The sequence below is a fragment of the Pteropus alecto genome, unplaced genomic scaffold (genome assembly GCF_000325575.1).
Source record: "Pteropus alecto unplaced genomic scaffold, ASM32557v1 scaffold61, whole genome shotgun sequence".
Classification (NCBI taxonomy): domain Eukaryota; kingdom Metazoa; phylum Chordata; class Mammalia; order Chiroptera; family Pteropodidae; genus Pteropus; species Pteropus alecto.
This window is the reverse complement of record NW_006434835.1, coordinates 13,886,275-13,904,501: the sequence shown is the minus strand read 5'-3', so window position 1 is coordinate 13,904,501 and position 18,227 is coordinate 13,886,275. Positions and strand designations below refer to the sequence as shown.

The following is an 18,227-nucleotide window of genomic DNA, read 5'->3' as shown; positions in this document are numbered from 1 at the left end:
CCGCCCCTCCCTCTCGCCCCTCCCTCTCGCCCCTCCCCTTCCCTCCCCCGGAGGCGAGCGCTCACCCCTGCGCAGGCGCCTCCGACTCAGGGCTAGGTCTGTGTCTTCCTCTGGGTTTTAAGGCCGGGACAGAAAAAGCACCAAAGCCAACTTTCCGGGTTGCTTACCACGTGTCAAGTGCTGGGCCAAGGGGCACTTTAACTGCCTCTTGCGCCCTCAGCCATCTTTTAGACTACATACCAGTCATATATACCCAATGGCCCTCCTTCCCCCATCGCCCTTTGCTAGGGAGTGGGGGGATCGGAGCGGGGAAGGAGGAAGCGCTGGCACTTTGGAAAGCTCTTAGGGTGCATGCTTCCTGCCACCCTCTGAGATTCACGAATGACATGATCATTTTCTCTAATCCTCAAGGCAACTCTATGACTGATGGTCCCCATTTTACAGATGCAGAAAATGAGTCTGAGAGAATGAATTGTCCCTGGCAACAGAGTGGCAGAAGCAAGATTTGAATCAAACTCTGCTTAATTCAAAGCCCTGTGTTTACAGCTTTAAACTGCTGTATTTTGCAGCTTCCTGTTTGCCCAAGCGGCTTTTTTCAGGGCAGGGCTCAGGGGTCTAAGAAGATTTAAGAGCCACTTTGGAAGATGAGGCCTGGAGTCCAAGGAGCACCACAAATGGGTCATGATACAGACAAAGGAGAGAGTTGTCAAGCATCAGGTCTGGGTAGAGCAGGCTCAGGAGGCAAGCTGGAGGACTGGCTGGTGGGGCCAGCTGGGCGAGATTCCCTGGAGAAGCCTGAGGCTGGGTGAAAGGGGCCAAGGCAATGCCCAGATGGGGGACCTTGGCTCTGGACTTCAGGTGGTGAAGGGACCGCAGGCCTTCGGGAAAGGCAGGATGGGGCCACTGGGCGGGGCTGAGAACCCAGGGGAGGAGGATGGTGAACTCAAGGCCACAGACCAGAAGCTGCACTACCCCAGAAAGCTGCCGCCTTAGAAATCGCCAAGGACTTATATGGCTGAAGCCTTTTGAGATTCACGAGATATCACACTCAGGAGAAAGGAACTCTGCTCACTGCCCAGGAGCGTGATGCGGTCTTACACAGGGCAAGGAGCCATCAAAAAGTGAGTTATCTATGACCACGGGCAATACTAAGATAATAATGTTAAACCCTGAGAAAGTATCTGGACAAGAGAGAATGTGACAAAGGGCAGAACATTTGAATTAAGTTATACAAAATCATAGAAAGGAGACAACTTTCTTCCGAATGACCTTTGCTTTAAGATGGCCTAACTCTGGAGCCGCCTCTATGCCCTCGCTCAGACTGTTCTGTCCCCCTGGATTCCTGTCCTCTTTGCCCTCAGCACCGTGGGGTTTACGCTTCAGTACCGTGGGCAGACTTGGTCACTTTTAGCTATAGATAGTCACTTTTCACTCATACATTCAGCAAGTATTTTTTGAGCACCTACCACATTCCCGGCACTGGGGATGCACTAATGAACAAAAAGATTGAAAGCCCGGATTCCAGAGGATGTTTGGTGACCTCTCTGACTCCTCCTGTTCAAGGACAGGTGCAGTTCAGCTGGCTCAGGAGGGCTGGGCAGCACAGTCACGCAGAGAGGTGTCCTCGCTTATGCATTGGGCTGCAGGTGGACCCAGAGCTCCCGGCTATGACTGTCCAGAGCCTCAGGTCTCATGACTCGTCTCTCTGCCCTCCTTCCCGGCTGGCAGGGGGTGCTGCTCATGGATTTTGGACATCCTTCCCAGGACAAGGGTCCATGGGGCGTGGGGAGTGGGAATCTCTACTCCCAGATTGGTAGGACCAAGTCCTTCTGGATAAATGACCTGGTCTCAGATGGAGATTGTACACCCCTCCCCTCCCACCTAGAGCTCAGCAGAGAGGAAAACTGGCCCTCTGATGCCTGCAGAGGGAGGCCAGGCACATGTGTGCAGGCGCATCTGTCTGGGGGCTGGGATACAGTTGGAGCCTTCCCAGGTGGGCCCCCTGGATGTGCCGAACATTCAGAGCTTGGGCTTTTCTCCTTCCTACTGACTGACCAGGGCAGAGGCTGGCTGGATGCCTCTGATCAACCCAAGCTTTCATTCCAGCCCCAATGCTACCTGCCCCGGGGGGAAGAGCTGGATTCCCAGGGGCCTGGAGCCTCATGGGCTTGGGGATGGGAAGACAGTTACCTGAGTCCCTCTCCCCTTTTTGGCTGTGAGAGCCAGCCTTGTAGGGATGGAATGTTCCACTTTCCTGGAATTCCCTGTCTTTCTCAGAACCCTCTGACAGGTACATACATGCTCTGTTTTCTACGGTTCCTCAGGAGGGCCCTCTGGTTTCCGTTTGGCAGCTGCAGGGGGTCTGGGCACAGTGCTGGGGAACCCTGAGGAGGCCACACCTGACTTTCCCCCAAGGAGAACTCATTGCATCAGCTCTGGTGGGAGCATCTACGCGAATCAGAGACATGGGGTGTGGAGAGCAGTGGGGTTGACCAGAGTCACGCCTTGACTTGAGGGACAGATAAGGGGGCTTAGTGAGAAATGAGGACCACGGGACAATTTCGACTCGGACAGGGCCTGGTCAGACGGGCACTGTAGAGACTGCTGGTTGTGGAGTGCGTGCGTGCGTGTGAGGGGGCTGCCTGGACGTGAGGGGGCTGCCTGGACACCCAGGGAGCCCTGAGGGGTGGGCAGCAGAGCAAAGGGTGGGAAATAGAACTGAGACCACACAGAGGCTGCCCAGGTGGGAAGGAGGGCCTCCCCTCCTGGATGGGGGAGGGGCGTGGGGGCTGGTCAGGTGGGCTGAGTCTGAAAGGCCCTGGCGAGGAAGAGCTGATATGTTCTTGTGGGGGCTTGGGGCTCCCATATTTGGGCACCTCCTTGGCCTGACTGCATGGCAACCTGTAACAGCCTCTGTAGGGACTCAGTGTCCTCGAACCTCTGAGACTCTCATTTTGCAAACGGGGAGGCAGAGATTCAGTGTGGGGGAGGGAAGGCTGAACTGAGCTGAAGCCAGACCCTTCCTGTGTCATTACACCAAACACACATTTGCTGGGCATCCATCCTCCTGGCCAGACCTGGAACTAGTGCATATAGGGCCAGGGGCAAGGCTCGGGAGTCCTGACTCTGTCCCTGGCCAGGTGGGTAACCTGGCAAAGTGGACTTCATGTTTCTGACCCCAGGTTTCTTCATCTGTAAAATGGAGGTTATAACGGTCTCCACCTCCAAGGGTTGCTGTGAGAATTAAACGTGTCAGTACGTGCAGCATGCGTAGCAGTGTGCCCCGAAGGTAATGCCCTCAGTGAGCTACTTATAGGCCACTCAAGTTGCATATCGCACAACTCCAGGGGGTACCATTCACCTCACCGTCGTCACGGATTTCTTTAGTTATTGTGACAATTTTCTGGTAGGTGATGGACAAGGGTCTTGAGAAAGGATCTCTTTTAAAATTTCACATAAAGTTGCTAAATCGGCCAAGGGAGGGATTGTTCTTAAGTCATTTACAATTGAGTGGGGTAGACAGATGTGAAAACAGACCATCAAGATGCTGGCTGGTGAGAAAGGTGAGTGCATCCTAGGTGTACATTGGGGTGAGCTAAAGAGAGGATCCGATCTTTCCCTTCTCTTCTGTTTCTGGCTGTGGCTGGCGCCTCATTGTTCTGGCATGAAAACCCAGGTGTTCCAGAAACCCCAGCCTCATGAGTGGTCTGGGGCTGAGGAGAGCCTTGCTCCCAGGTCCCCCGCCCGTCCTGTCCAGACTTTACTGCCACAAGCAAAGCCTCGAGGCTGCGGCTCCAGCTCTGAGAGGCCCTACACCCTTCCCTCTGCCTCAGAATGTAAATGTTGACTGCCTCTCCTTCCACATTCAATTCTGCTGTGGGCAAGGCAGGCGAACACAAAATAACCAGAAGACATATGGGAGCCAGGCGCCCCAGCTTCGGCTCGGCGGTGATTCCTGACTAGCTTATAATTCACCTCCCACGTCCACAGCAGGGCTGGCCCACAGTGCCTGGGGCAGCCCCCCCGGACGCCCGCCTCCCTTACTCGTCCACAGTTGCTCAGCCCAGGGAAAAACTGAGCCTTTAGTCTCTGTCTATAAAGGGGACACGGTGGCCTGTGCTGAGCCCATGGAGGGGCTCTTTGTGAGGAGCCCTTCCCAGCTCTGCTGCCTCTTGTCCAAAGCAGTCGGAGAGGCCAGACCCCGTCACCCCCAGACTCAGCAAACTGTGCTGACAGGGGCATCTTCCCCATCCTGCTGACCAGGATTCGAGGAAGATTCCTGAAAGGGAGAGGCTTTGCTTCCAGACCCCGGGAGCTCCTGCTGGGCTCAGTCTCTGCCGGCACAGGCTGTCCCAGAAGATAGAGACCTTCAGTCCTGTGTTGGACTTTGTGGTGAAGTGTGGGACCCTTGATGGGGGTGAGCAAGGCAAGGGAGGCGGAGCCAAGGGTGAAGGGCCAGAGATGGGGAGACTGTAGGCCTTGGTTCCACCCCTCCCCAGGGCTCCTCGTGGGCCTTTCACCTCGGAGGCCTGAGGACCCCTGAGGGCTCCTGCCAGGCTGCTCAGAGGATGCATCTCCCATCTCTGCTTCGAAGCTTGCCAGAGCCTGGGGAAGCCTGGAAGGCTCCAGAAGCAGGACATCTAGGTGACTAAGCAGTTCAAGTGAAGCTGATCCAGTCAGGGTGGGGGCCAGTGCCCTCCTCCTGAGGCCAAGCCCTCAGTGCTCCAGGGGATTCCCAGGCCCAAGGGAAGAGATGTTAGCCAGGCCTCCAAGCCGTCTCTTAGGCCTCATGGAGTCCCAGTGTCCGTCCCAGAGAGGGCCAGTGAATTTCCTCCTGCTCTGCTGAGCTCCTTCAAAGATATCAACACATGGTTAATCTTCCTTCTGTTCAGAAATGCAGAGTAATTTGCCCGAATGGGGATTTCTGCATATTTATACTAATGTCTGTGTTTAAAGCTTATGAGACAGGGAATTGCTGAGAGATGTCCATTAGCAATATATACAGACTGCAATTATTTCTTTATGGTGTGTGGTTTGACTGCAGAATATTTTATTTCAGTGGAGATAGCAGGCTTTACCTACTGTGTTTTCTTATGTGCCCAAAGAAATCAATAAGAACAGAAAAGAAGTGAAAAGAGGCAAGAATAAAAGGAGTGTGACCTTTTAGGATCTGGGAGCCTTGAATACACTGCACCAGGAACTGCCTTCATCCTTAGAATCTAAATGCGTGCGCCCAAGTGGGGGGAATTTTCAGTGCATTTAAGAATGTGGATGAGAATCTGTGAACACTCCCCAGGATGGAGGGAAAGCTCTCAATTCATTTACCCCAAGATGGGCCATTGGGGGCTCTCTGTCAGGGATAAGCAGGAAAGGAAACAAGGGGTGTCCTCAGGGGACCCCCACATCTGACCTCCAGCTCCCCTCCCCTCATTTTCACCCCAGGACAGAAGCTAAGAAGAAAAGCAGGTTTTGATCTGAAACAAAATAAGCCTCAAGCCTAGAGGTTCACAGACCAAGGCTTTCTGGAGTTTGCAAGGATTCTTTTTAAAAAGGAAATGACTTTTGCTGATGAGCGCAATAGAGTATCGAACCATAACGGAGTACACCTGAAATGTATACAATGTTCTTAACCAATGCTATCTTTGTGGGAGGTGGGGAGGAGTGGGAGCAGGACCCGTTCAGAACCAATCCACTGAAACAGCCAGAATAAAGGCCAGAAGGAAGAGCCTGGAGCAAGGCGCTGAGTGCGCGGTCAGGTGCCCAGCCTGGGACAGTGTGGCCAGGAAGCCGGGAAATTCCTCCCCTGAGAGTCCCCTCCACTCCCACTCCCTCTCCGAGCTCACCTCAGCCCCGCCTCCACGCCCACCAGCTTCTCCTAGCCTCTCAGTGTGACCTTCTCTCTTGGTCCTGGGGAGCTTGGGGCAGACCAGTTCTGAGCAGGCCGCACAGGCAGACCAGACTCCTGAGCACTCAGGAAGAACGGAGGCGGCCCCCAACATGCTCAACTGTCCTAAAGGGCTTTTCGGATAAGAAAGGCTGGACAAGTGGGGTGGTGCAATGACATCTGACTTTGCGCAACAGATATGTGCAATCTGGCGTTGACATTTTCCACGCTTGCTCCTGGGGTCCCCGATGCTTCCCGGCCTTTCCCCTTCGCCTGCCCTCACATCCCTCAGTCCTCCCAGTTGGTCCTCTGCACAGCCGGAGCATCTGGGCAGTGCCATCGGGCCACCGCCGTCCTCTTCCTGCCAGCATCTGCCATCCCGTCGTGGCTCCACAAAGCCGCTTTCATCTGTCCCCTCGACTTCCCTTCAACGGGAGGCGCCATTCTCTTCCGGCCTCAGAATAGTTCTCTGAAGTCAGCGCTGACTTCTCACCGCTTTCTTGCACAGAAATCTTCTCCAAGAGGCGCTGGGGTCCAGGAGAGGGACAGATGGTCCCTTTCTTTTTATAACACGGCCAGTCTTTTGAAGTGAAGGGCTATAAACACAAGTTTTGCCTTCAGCAGATGTACTGTGGGCACAACAAGTATCACTTTGTGCTCTTCGGCAACTGTGAGCGGCGTTACCTGGGGAAGGGACCGAAAGGGGGCCGGAGCGCTGGTGAGCACCCGGGGCCCCCGGGGGCCATGGCGCGATGGTCCCTGTTCGGTCTGCAGCCAGACCTTGTGTTTCCGCTTGGCGGGCTTTAGGTGTGCACTTCCTGGGAACCTTGTCTGCTCACCTTTCCTGGGCCTAGGCACCACCCAGCCCCAGGTCCACCTGTGCAGTGGCCATTTTTGTAGGACGGGCAGTCTAGCTGTGCTCTCGTGCACCTCTCCCAACCAATCCTGAGGCCGGCTCTAAAGGCTGTGGGCCGGGTGGACACCCTTCAAGAGATCCGTGGTTCGGTTTTCTCACTTTCTCCCTTGAGCTGTTTCTCACGGGGTGGTCCAGCCCCTGTGGCTATACTGGGCTGACTTGGGGCTTTTGCAAAGGATAAGAATGGCTGACCAGACATGATATCTGCTGAGCTTCCGAAGAGCTGAAGGCCGCGTTAGATGTTAGCAGGAAGCCAGTTCCCAGGGCTCTGCCCTGGTGGCCTCTCATCCATCGGCGACAGAGATATGGATGTGCTGCCGTTTGGTAGATTTCAAGAATTTCATTCATTTAAAAGGGTGTAAGTTCAATTACTAGACCTCATTAACTTCAAAGATGTATCATCTTTGCACGGAATTGGTTCCTTCGTAGGATGATCGGCCCCATTAACTTTATTGCATCGGCAATACTTTGTATAAGGCATGAGAGACGTAGCAGAGTGAAAGAAGCTCCAGGGCCACCTGACTGCCAAGCTCCAGTGGCTTCCATGGTGTCCAGTGCAGCTTCCTTAAAGGGCCCACTGTCCCTCGTGGATTTACTTTGGGAACGAAGTCCACTCACCCACCCATCCATCACACAGCCTTGTGAAGATAAGGAAAGAACCCAAGAATCACCAATTTATATTGACAAATATCAGACACGTGACTGTAGGAGGCATAGACAGTCATCGTGGGACTTGCCTATCGTTAGCCCAGACTTCGCCTAGTGGCGATACCCGTGCAACCAGGAAGGTTCAGCGGGTGGTGTGGGGAAAAGGGCTTGGGCATGGGAGGCAGGCGGCTTTCATACGGACTGTAACTCCTGCTCCACCACCTGTCCCTGGGCAAGCATCTTACTCAAGCCTCGGTTTTCCATCTACAAATGGCAGCTGCCAAAATTACGTAAGTACAAAGTGAATATATGATGAATATAAGAAATACCCACTCCACGCCCTTCCAGAAGACATGGCTGCATCTACCAGCACTGCCCACCGGCTCCCCTGGAATGGCGGCCCCTGACCCACAGCCCGAGATCACCAGCCTTACGGTCCTGGTTGGTGTGATTACTGCAGACCCAGGGGGAAACCGCATGTCTACTTCTCTGCTCTCTGAGACGAATGACATTAAATGAGGAATCCTAGAGTCGCTGCCCACACCACGGAAACCTTGCCTCATAAAACTGTTGTGTAGTCCAAGAAGGTGATGAATGCCTTCCTATAGAAGAAAGACCGAAAACATAGGAATCGTTTTGGGATCAACTAGAATTTCTGAAACGATTCCTTAATTTAAGGGCCTCCGAGGGCCTCTGCAGCAGGTTCTGAAACGATTCCTTAATTTAAGGGCCTCCGAGGGCCTCTGCAGCAGGTTCTGAAACGATTCCTTAATTTAAGGGCCTCCGAGGGCCTCTGCAGTCTAGAGAGTGGGGCATTCTCTCACGCTGACTAGGCTGCTGTTGGTTCTCGAAAGTGCTCTGGACTCTAAGGGATAAGCATGGGTGACCACTAACGATATTCATGTTCCCAGGAAGGAGCCGGCTCTTTAAAGGGACCTCAACTCACTGGAATAACCAAAATATAAGGGCGGTTTCTAAAAGCCACAAATTAAAAAACCCAAACAACAACAACAAAACAGTCCCCCAGTATTTGTAGAGACCCGGAGGGCAGGCAGAGACGCTGCTCAGGAGGGCACACTCAGCAGGCACGTTCAGAAACCCCCGGCCATGGAGAGTGGCCGTGAGCGTCCCGTAGCCTGAGTTAGAGTTTGCCCTTGCAATGGAAAGTTTGACTGGCTGCCATGGCCAAGACCTAGGTACAAAAAGATGCAGAAGTATAGGGGACTCTGTAAAAAGGGGGTGATCGGTAATCTTGACCCTGATGAGAAAGAGGAGGAGGGAGACCCCAAAGAAACCAATGTAGTAGAAAGGAGGAGCTTTGTGAAATTTTTTCCCCTTTTTCTCTGAATTTGGAGGTCGGAGTGGGCATGCGTGTGCTCGTGTGTGTTTTATACAAATAAGTCATGATCATTATAGAAAATTTAGACTATCTGCAGTGCGATTGCTCAGGACCAAGTAGGTGACAGTCTCTTCTCCCTTGGGCCACCCAGCCTGCCACCTGGTGTCCCTTTAAGAGGCACTTTGACAAGCTGGAGCATGACCAGGGAGGACCCCAGCAAGGTAAAGAATGAGCAGCAAAGGTCACTAGAGATACTTAGTCTGCAGAAAAGGAAATTCTGCCACCATCACAAATCTGAAGGGCTGTCATGTAGAACAGGGACAAGCTTTGCTCTGCATGGCCCCAGAGGGCAACACCATGGAAGTCACAAGAAGACAGCTCTTGACCATTTAACAGGATAAACCATTTAGCATCAATGGCTTCTGCTTAGTCCCTGGTGAAGGACAGATTCCTCCCTCACTAGATGGCTTCTGAGATCCCTCCCAACATGAAGTTTCTATGGAAATAAAAAGTCAACTCCAAATATTGAGTATTCTAATAATGGAAAATTGTCAGTTAATGGGAGTCGAGTGAGCAGCTTGTAGGTGAACTGTGGTAAAAACGATAGTAGTGCATTTATAGAAAAGTTCAAATAACTATAAACCACTGAACATATCCAGTCAAGTCACGCATTGGTTGTAGCTACGTAGTGCCTGTGCTACGGTAGGGGGCTACCCTTTCCATTTGCCAGCTAGACTGACATGCGGCCAGTTGTGGACCGAATTGTGCCCCCTCAAATTCATACGTTGAAGCCCTAACCCCTAGCGTATTTAGAGACGGGGCCTTTAAGAGGTTATTAAATTTAAATGAGGGCATAAGCGCGGGACTCTAATCCAATATGACTGGTGTCCTTGTAAGAAAAGGAAGACATATCAGGGGGTCTTGGGGACACACTAAGAAGACAGCCATCTATAAGCCAAGGAGAGAGGCCTCACCAGAACCAACCCTGCTGGCACCCTGATCTCGGACTTCCAGACTCTGGAACTGTGAGAAAATCAGTTTCTGTTCTTTAAACAGCCCAGGCTGTGGCATTCTGTTATGGCAATCCTAGCGCGCCAATACAGAGCCCATGACATTGGCCCCACAGAAGATGGTGAGCACCTAACACGTCTTTCTTTGCCTGGGATGTGTATAGACCTGGGTCTGAGATGCTGAGAAATGACCACATCGATGGGTCACTTGGAAGGGGGGAGGAAAAGGCAGCGAGAGGCCAGCGGGCAAAACCAGACAGTTCGCAGTGCTGTACTCGGTCACCCAGGAGGCTGCCCGGGGAGAAGGAAGTCGACAGGAGCACATTCCTGGGGATGCGCTGAAAACACTTGGGCTTCCTTCTAAGACATATTTTTTAAAGGAAAAGAGAATTACGCTGAGAAAACAGGAATGACAACTATTTCAATAGACAGCAACCTTTTAGCCATTCTTTCCCCCTCAGGCAATTTACACAATGTTTTGTGTTCCTAACCTACTATGCTGGTATGATTTTCACCTTTTATATTTCTAGAATAGTGAGTGTGCTCCTGAATGGAATGCAATTTCAGCCAAATTGTTTCTCATGAAGCCAGGGCTGTGCCACGTTTTCTCCGGTTGCGTTTCACGGTTTGGAGGACCACGACCTCCCCATCCCATGGGGACAGGCAGCTGGCATGCCAGACTGCTGCCTAGCTCTCCTCCTCTCGAAACTCATTTCCAAATACTGTATGATTTCACTTATATGTGGAATCTAAAAAATACATAACAAAACCACTGAACAAATCAACCAAAAAAATTGACTCATGGAAACAGAGAGGAGGGGATGTGGGGATTAAAAAGGTGAAGGGGGATAAAAGGCAGAACTTCCAGTCATAAAATAAATACGCCACGGAGATGTGGCATAGGGAATATCGTCAATGATATTGAAATCACTTTGCACGGCGACAGATGGTTACTAGACTTAGTGCGGTGGCGATCACATTGTCTGGTGCGTAAATGTGGAATCTCTACACTCACTAACTCAATTAGTGTTGAAACACTAACTCAGGTTGTACGCCTGAGACTAATATACTATTGTACGCCAACTATACTTAATAAAAAAATATTTTAAAACCCAAAAAGTCATGCCCAGACTCAAAAATGGAAAACCCCTAGGGATCAACCTGACAGGGTGTGCCTTTCCTGGCAAAGACTGCACATGCTGGATGTCTAAACACTGACCAGGCATCAGGAAGGCTGCTATTAACCTAAGAAAGGTTTGCAAAGAACTTCGGGATGCTGGCTGTGCACCAATTTCCCAACCAGGGGTCAATGGCTACCCAGATCAAAGCCCATGAAGACCAAGAGAATAGCTTTAGGAACTAGATCATAGATCCTTACAGGCCATCCCTGGCTGGGGAGGCAAAGAAGGCAGCAGGAAGCCTGGGGAAAGTCCAGGAATGGACTTCATGTGCCAAAGATTCAGAGAATGCAATTCTTAGGCCCTTGAGTGTAAATCAGTAGCTGAACTTGTCTCAAATCAGGACAAGCCCTGTGAACCATGTGAGTGGAAGCTGAGTGTGTGTGCATGCGTGTGCGTGTGTGTGTGTGTGTGTGTGTAACTCTATGATAGATGAATTTATTGAGAAATCATCATTCTGTGTCCCTGGCACTTATCCCAAGCCTTCTTCTCTAGATTTGGCATTTGTAGAAGTACCTGCCTTCTGTTTCTCTCCCCTCCATCATTCTGCCTGCTTTTAAAGGCCCAGTCCACACTGACCTCTCTTTTCCAGCCCCTGTAGCTCTTACTGCTGGTACCCCCTAGACTCCCCAAGTGCAGTGCAGGCTCCTCCAGGAAGACAAGTGTCCTTCCCAGTGCCTGGCACAGTGTCTGACACACGGCGGGCATCACCACAGGGCTTCATGTCCAGCAGGAGCCGAGGCCTGTATGGGACATGCAGCTGGCACACTGCCTTGTAGCTTTTGCCTGGGAGAAGCCAAGCATGGGCTCTGTACACAGTAGGTGCCTAATGCTACGCACATTAGTAGCTCAATTAACATTTGGTAGTGCAGCAGGGAGGGGGGTGACATACTGAAGTTCCTCAGTGGCTTCTGAGGGTCTGTGATCTAAAACCTCATGATTATCCCTGCTGGTGATAATGGGCAGTTATCCCTGCCCATTCCTGAGAGAGGACAGGGCTTGAGACCAGGGAGGTGGCTCCCCGCCATGGGTTAGCACCAGTTCCTAAAGCCCTGGGAAGGAAACGTTCCCTCCCTTTGCTCCCACCTGGAGCACCCTCTCATCCCCCGCAGTGTCTCCAGCTCTCTGGCCAGAGCGGGGGCGGGGGGGTGTCTAACCTTGCAGATGCTCGGCAGAGGTTTGGGGCCCAAAGCCCGTAGGCTGCTCCCAGCTCTGTGTACTCAGCTCAGTGAGGAGAAGGCCCAGGCACCCCGTTCTGCCTGTGTTCTGCTGAGCACTGGGGCCCTGAGAGGGGTGTACCCAGGCTGGGGTGCAGAGGTCACCTCCCGCGCTGAGGAGGACACCGTGTCTGGGTGTTCTGGCTGCCGTTGCTGAATCTCTCTGCTGGCCTGGTTCGCTCATCGTCAAATGATCTGTTAACAAAACCGTTAAGCCCTAGACAACCTTCCAATTAATGATTAACAAACCCCTGGAGGACAGAGCTCTGTGAAGGGGAGGAGGCTTTCTGAGCCAGGGCTGGGGCCGTGTGGTCCAGGCGGGTAGGGAACTCCTGGTGTGGATGGAGGTTCACATCCCAGAGGCTCTGGGATGCTTATTCTTTGGTTGAGGGACCATGTTGGGGGTGGGGACTGGGAAGTTAACGTAATAATGGGACTGTGGGCTTGGCTCCAGATCTGGGTCGAGGGTTGTGTCAATCAGATCTGGGAGATTATTATGGACAACCTTGCTTCCGAAACAATGGAGGTCCTGAGCCAGACGTGCTCCGGGCGATATTTCTTCTCCAGGATTCTTTAGAATTTACAATAGCAGCAGTAACAGCAACATCTAACATTACTGTAGTCTAACTATGCGCTAGCTGCTGTGTTAAGACTTTGCATACATTATTAAATCCTTAAAGCATGTCTGTGAGGATGGCACTGTTATTGTCTCCACGTTACAGACAAAGAAACTGAGGCTTAGAGACATCACCTTTCTAGCATAAGTTCACGGGTCGCTGGGGAGTGGAATTTGAATTCTACCCAAGCACTACCTTCCAGGCTGCCAGCCGCAGGATCCTAACCAACTCCCTCTGCCTGCAGCCCTCCCTGGTTGGTTCATCAACAGAGGCGATGTCATTCTATTTGTCCCATCTATGGATGTGGCCCCTGCAGAGTCCTTGTCACCCTGAGATCAAGCTGAATGTTGTGGCCCCTGCAGAGTTCTTGTCACCCTGAGATCAAGCTGAATGTTGAGAGTCCCTGAAACTAGTTATGAGGAACCAACCCTCTCAAGACAAATAGCTCCTGGAATTAAGGGGAAGGTCCCAGCAACAGCCTGGTTCCTTCCCACTGTTAAGGTGATGGTGAAGGATTGAAAGTGTTACCCCAGGAGGAGAGAGACAACTGTCTTCTGTTCAGAGTGGACCCCTGGGAACTAGGTGTTAGAACATCACGATGTTAATGATGTTAATTCAGTCTCCCAAGACTCTGGAAGGCACGCTGGTCTTTGGCTTTGTCACATTACCCTGGGCTCCTAAGAGGCCATGGACACTGAAAGATGGTCCTCATACCGGTAGTAAAAAGAATAATAGCAGACAATTTTGTAGTGATTACTACATGCTAGACACTAGTCCAAGGGCTGTATGTAAAATAACTTGCTTAATTACCACAACAACTGTAAGAAGCAGGTTCTATTAAATACCACCCCCCTTTTATAGATGAAGAAACCGAGGCAGAGTTTCAGGTCTTACATGCTTGGGGGTCAGTGTTTCGGTGGGGGTGCTTGGGTACAGGAGGACAGAACCCAGGGTGTGGAGTGGCGATGGAGCAGCCTGTGAGCAGGACGGCAAGAGATGAAGGGGGAGGCAGGAAGAGCCAGCCCCTGAAGTACCAGGTCAAGGGCTGGGCACTGTCCTGAGAGGAGACGGGCCATTGGACACATTTGACTGGGAGTGGCAGGATGAGACGTGCATTTTGCAAAGACTACTCTGCCTGCCCGCACACCAGACGCTCGACTTGGGAGGGATGCACTGTGGGTCTGGAGGTCACCAATGCAGGCCGGTGGTGGTGGGGACAGAGAGGAGAGAATTGATCCAGAGAAGGCGGAATCCAAGGAGTTTTCAGACTCAGTGTCTAAGGGGGACAAGGCCGGTCAAGGACAGCTCTAGGCTTTGACTTGGAACTCCTGGGTGGAATCATGCTGTCATTTTTGAGACAGACACAGGGAGAACAGGTCTGTGGGAACATGATTTCGGTTTGGAGATTTTGTGCCTCTGGGCTAAACACATGTGGGCAAACAGCTTTATCATGCATTCTAGCTTCTTCCAGAATATTTATTGAGGTTGCAGAGGGAGCAGTGTGCCCTGGCATGTCAGAGGGTCAGGGAGGGAGAGATGAGATCTATGCTGGGCTCTGCAGCTGGGGCAGCAGCCCCGAATCCCCCTGCCAGGAAGCTGATGCATCCCATTCCTTTTAGGGACGGGACACGGAGCTCCCATCAAGTGGCTTGATCAGGGGCTGTCAGCCTGGTGAACAAGCTTGGGCTTCTTCCGCCTCCTCTGCTCTGGGGAGGGGGCCTGGCTTTCCACCCCTCGCTAGCTTCTTTCTCCGCTGAACTCTCCAGACCTGGGGCCACTGCCAATGGAACAATTGTTTTTGGTGTTAAGTGGTCACAGTGTCATGTCTGTGGTCTCTTTAAATCCTCCTCTATGCTCGAAGAGGGTGGACTGTCACTGCATTTTAAAGATGAGGAAAAGGTGGGTCAGAGACGTTAGGAGACTAGCCCCAGTCACACAGCTGTCGACTATGCCTCAAACTATCTTTAGCAGGTCCCGTCTTTGCCACTCGTGGAGACTGGGGCAGCTGCTGTTTGAGCAGAAGGTGGCCTGAGGACAGACAGAACTCCAGGGGCGGAGGTCCAAGGGCGAGGATGAGAGGCAAGGAGATCTGGGCCAGACACACTCCACCACATGGTTCCCCAGCCCTGGAAATCCACATGGCTCCTCACCCTGGGCCTTGGCCACCAAAAGTCCTTTGTGGAAGAAGGTATGGAGTAGAAAGAATGACATCAATAGCTTGTACCTCTGCTGTGACACACTCAGCTGGGCTCATGGGTCCCGGTGCAGTGACATTATTAGACTTGGCGGTCTCAAGGCCCGAGGTTGGCTACAACCTCTGCCCATGGATGAGCTCAGGGGTGCCAATTCAACAAGACAAATGGCTCAGGTATTTAATAACAGGATTCAAATGGAACTAATTCTTTTTTCCTCCCTTATCACTTTGCACACATGAAATCTATTTTAATTAGGTTTCGATATATAATCTTAAAAAAATAAGAAAGAACTCCCACGGATTGTTCCCACCCTCAAATGGTTCTTAGAGAAAGAAAGGTTTATCTCATAAGTTTCTTAAGAAAATCTATATGTGCTCAATGCATTTAAATAACACTCATTAAAGTGAACTGCATGCAAGCCACTTCTCTAGTCACAGATGAGAGACAGTCGCTTGACCTACTGCAAATCAAAGAGCATTTCCACGCCACCCTTATTTTTCAATTGGTTAAGTTTTAAATTAAAGTCCCAACACCCTTTTTTTGGGGAAGGCAGACTAACATAAATAGCCCTAACTGAAATTTTAGCTCAGTCGATTGGAAGATAATTACAAGAAACAAAATGTGAAATTTTAAATCAGAGCACTAATGAAGTCTAAAAATACCAGTGGCCCATCCCTCTGGCTGGCAAGACCTGCTCCTCGTGGATGGGATTGCTCCATAATTACTCAACCCCGCGAGAGGCCAGGTTGTCGCATCGAACGATAGTAGGAAAAATAGCGGGACTTTAATTAGCTAGATCTCAAGGCGTTCTAGGGCGGATCTTATTATAATGCTGGGCAAGGTTTCAAATAGCGAACAGGAGAAAGGGGAAATTTTTTTTTTTTAAGTGGAGTTCAGACTCGTGTTGATGCCATCACGCAGGGCCTCCTGGTTCCCACTCGGAGCCAACTGTCTGTCATTCGGGAGCGTGAAATCGATTGGGCTCCGGAGATGTAGAATCCCGTGGGGCAAAATTAAAAGTGACCCAAATCCAAACCCACACAGTCTTGTCGGGAATGTGATTCTCACATGGCAAATTTCAAAGATTTGGTTTCGAAATTCGGGTTTCTCATTTTCAAAAATATGCAGTTGTTTGACATTAGATCTGATGGACAAATTATAGCTTTAGCGATAAAGGCTTTTAAGATTAGAAATGAAAGGAGAAATTATTAAAAAACAAACAAACAAACAAACAACAAACCCACCCAGGCTTGAGTTTGGAGGCATTTGTATGTGCCTGTTTCATTGTCTTTCTTCACCCTGAATATAAGTTGACGAGGGCCATAAATATAGAGAAGCGAGTTAAATGTAATTTCTTGGGAAACGAGCCAGCTCGCTGGCAAACTATGGAAGTCAGCATGACCGGCTGTCACTGGTTGGAGCTGGGGGATCTCACTGGCTCACCAGACGTGGGGCTGTGGACACTTTCTAGCCTTACCCCGTACCTGACCCTCACCTAGCACCGATCCACCCTTTAGGGGCTGGAAGAGGGGATCCCATCAAGGTCTCTCTGTCTTCTCTCCACCTGCCCATGGGCCTGGATCCACCATAGAGGATGGTTCACACCCTCTGGCCCCACAGAGCTGTTACAGGTGTGGCTCTGTGATGACCCGCTGCCCTAGTGCCCACAGGGGACTGCACGTGCCTGTCTCTGCCACTGTATCTTCCTGATCTTATGGACTCAGGTGCCTGATGATGGTGACATGTGCCTGTGCCCGGCAGCTTCCAGGAGCCAGATCCCAGTTCCCTGCTAAGCCCCAAAGCAGGGACACCAGTCCCATCTGGGCCAGTCACCTTTTTGCACAGAAGTCCTTTTCCTAGATGCATGCAAGTCAGCAAGACTTTTCATCGGCCCTACGACAACCTCGAGATGGGGGGTTATGACCCCTGTGGTGGGAAGAAGGGAGCCCATCCAGTGCCTTGGGCCATGGGACACCCAGTGCCCAGTGTGTCAGAGTTGGCAACATATAAACTGGTAGTAAGATTTTTTTTTTTTTTTAAGAGAAAAAGCTTAACCAAAACAATACAAACAAAAAATCAATTTAGTCAATTTTTTTTTAAAAAAGATCTTAAACAAAGCAAGAGTTTACCAGAATTTAGATGCAATTTTCTATAATTTTGTCATTTAAGACTAGTGCTGATTTCTAAAACAAAGGCGGTCAGGGCGCAATCAGATTGGGAATTAAACCCAATGAAGATCTAGGCACAGCTTTGTTGTTGGGAGCTCGACAAGGCCTGAAAATTACCCAAAAGGATAAAGATAGAGATTCGTGAGAGCAGGCGGGAAGAGAATGGCTGGTTGGAGTCTTTGCTCTGCTAGGAGGCAAGGCCCTGCCAAAGATGCAGTCTCAAGGGGTTGCAAGGGAGGCTGTGAATCGAGCCCAGAGGTCCACGCTTCCTAGGAACCCTCTACCCTCTCCTACCAAACGAGGCCTGGATCCCCCAGCAGGCAGACTGCCTGCCATGTAATCCCTCTTGCCTGCACCTGGGTCCAGGCATGGCTGCCTCCCCTCTGCACTCAGTGGGAGCAGGACCCAGCTCAAAGGGAGAAGCTCGTCTGGGCAGATGAGCCCCGTCAGCCTCACAGCCGTGGCCCCTGGTCCTCTCGCCCCCTTTTGCATCTTGCTGGGCTGATCCTTCAGACAGACAGCAGAGTGAGACCTATTTACTGAAGGCTTTTGCCCTAAGCCTCAGGCTGGGGGCTCATGTTCAGAACCACATCCTGGTGTGCTCCCTCTTTCAGTCTCTGTTCTCCAGGATCTGCCTTGAAAACTGCCCTGGGGTTGGGGTAGAGGGTTAACAGAAGGCTGAACTTGGAGGTGCTCTTTTCTGGAGCCTCACAGAGCTATCCTGGGGTCCTCGAAACAAACAACCAAAAAATTAACTGGCTCAGGATGGTCTCGGAACGTCTCCTGGGCCTCAGCTAATGCCCGGGAGGCGCTCTCATCTGATGGCCTGGCGGAGGGTCCTTTTCTGAGGAGGGACACAGACGCTTCATAGTCTTCCTGTCCTCATGGGCAGAAGATGGAGAAGGAGCCCTAAGAAGGAGCAGATGATTCTTGCTCATTCTGTACTTGGCCTGGCCTTGGGGTCAGAGGTGAGAATGACTCAGGGCTTGGGCTGGAGACAAAAGGACCTTGAACTTTGCAGACTCTCACCTCCTCTTCTTGCCCATTCATATTTC

At 51.4% G+C, this 18,227-nt stretch overlaps 1 protein-coding gene across 1 annotated transcript in view; it reads right to left on the bottom strand.

The window, feature by feature from the left end:
• KLHL29 (kelch like family member 29) overlaps positions 1-18,227 on the bottom strand; it is a 203,321-nt gene that overhangs the window by 36,980 nt on the left and 148,114 nt on the right. The window lies entirely within an intron of this gene.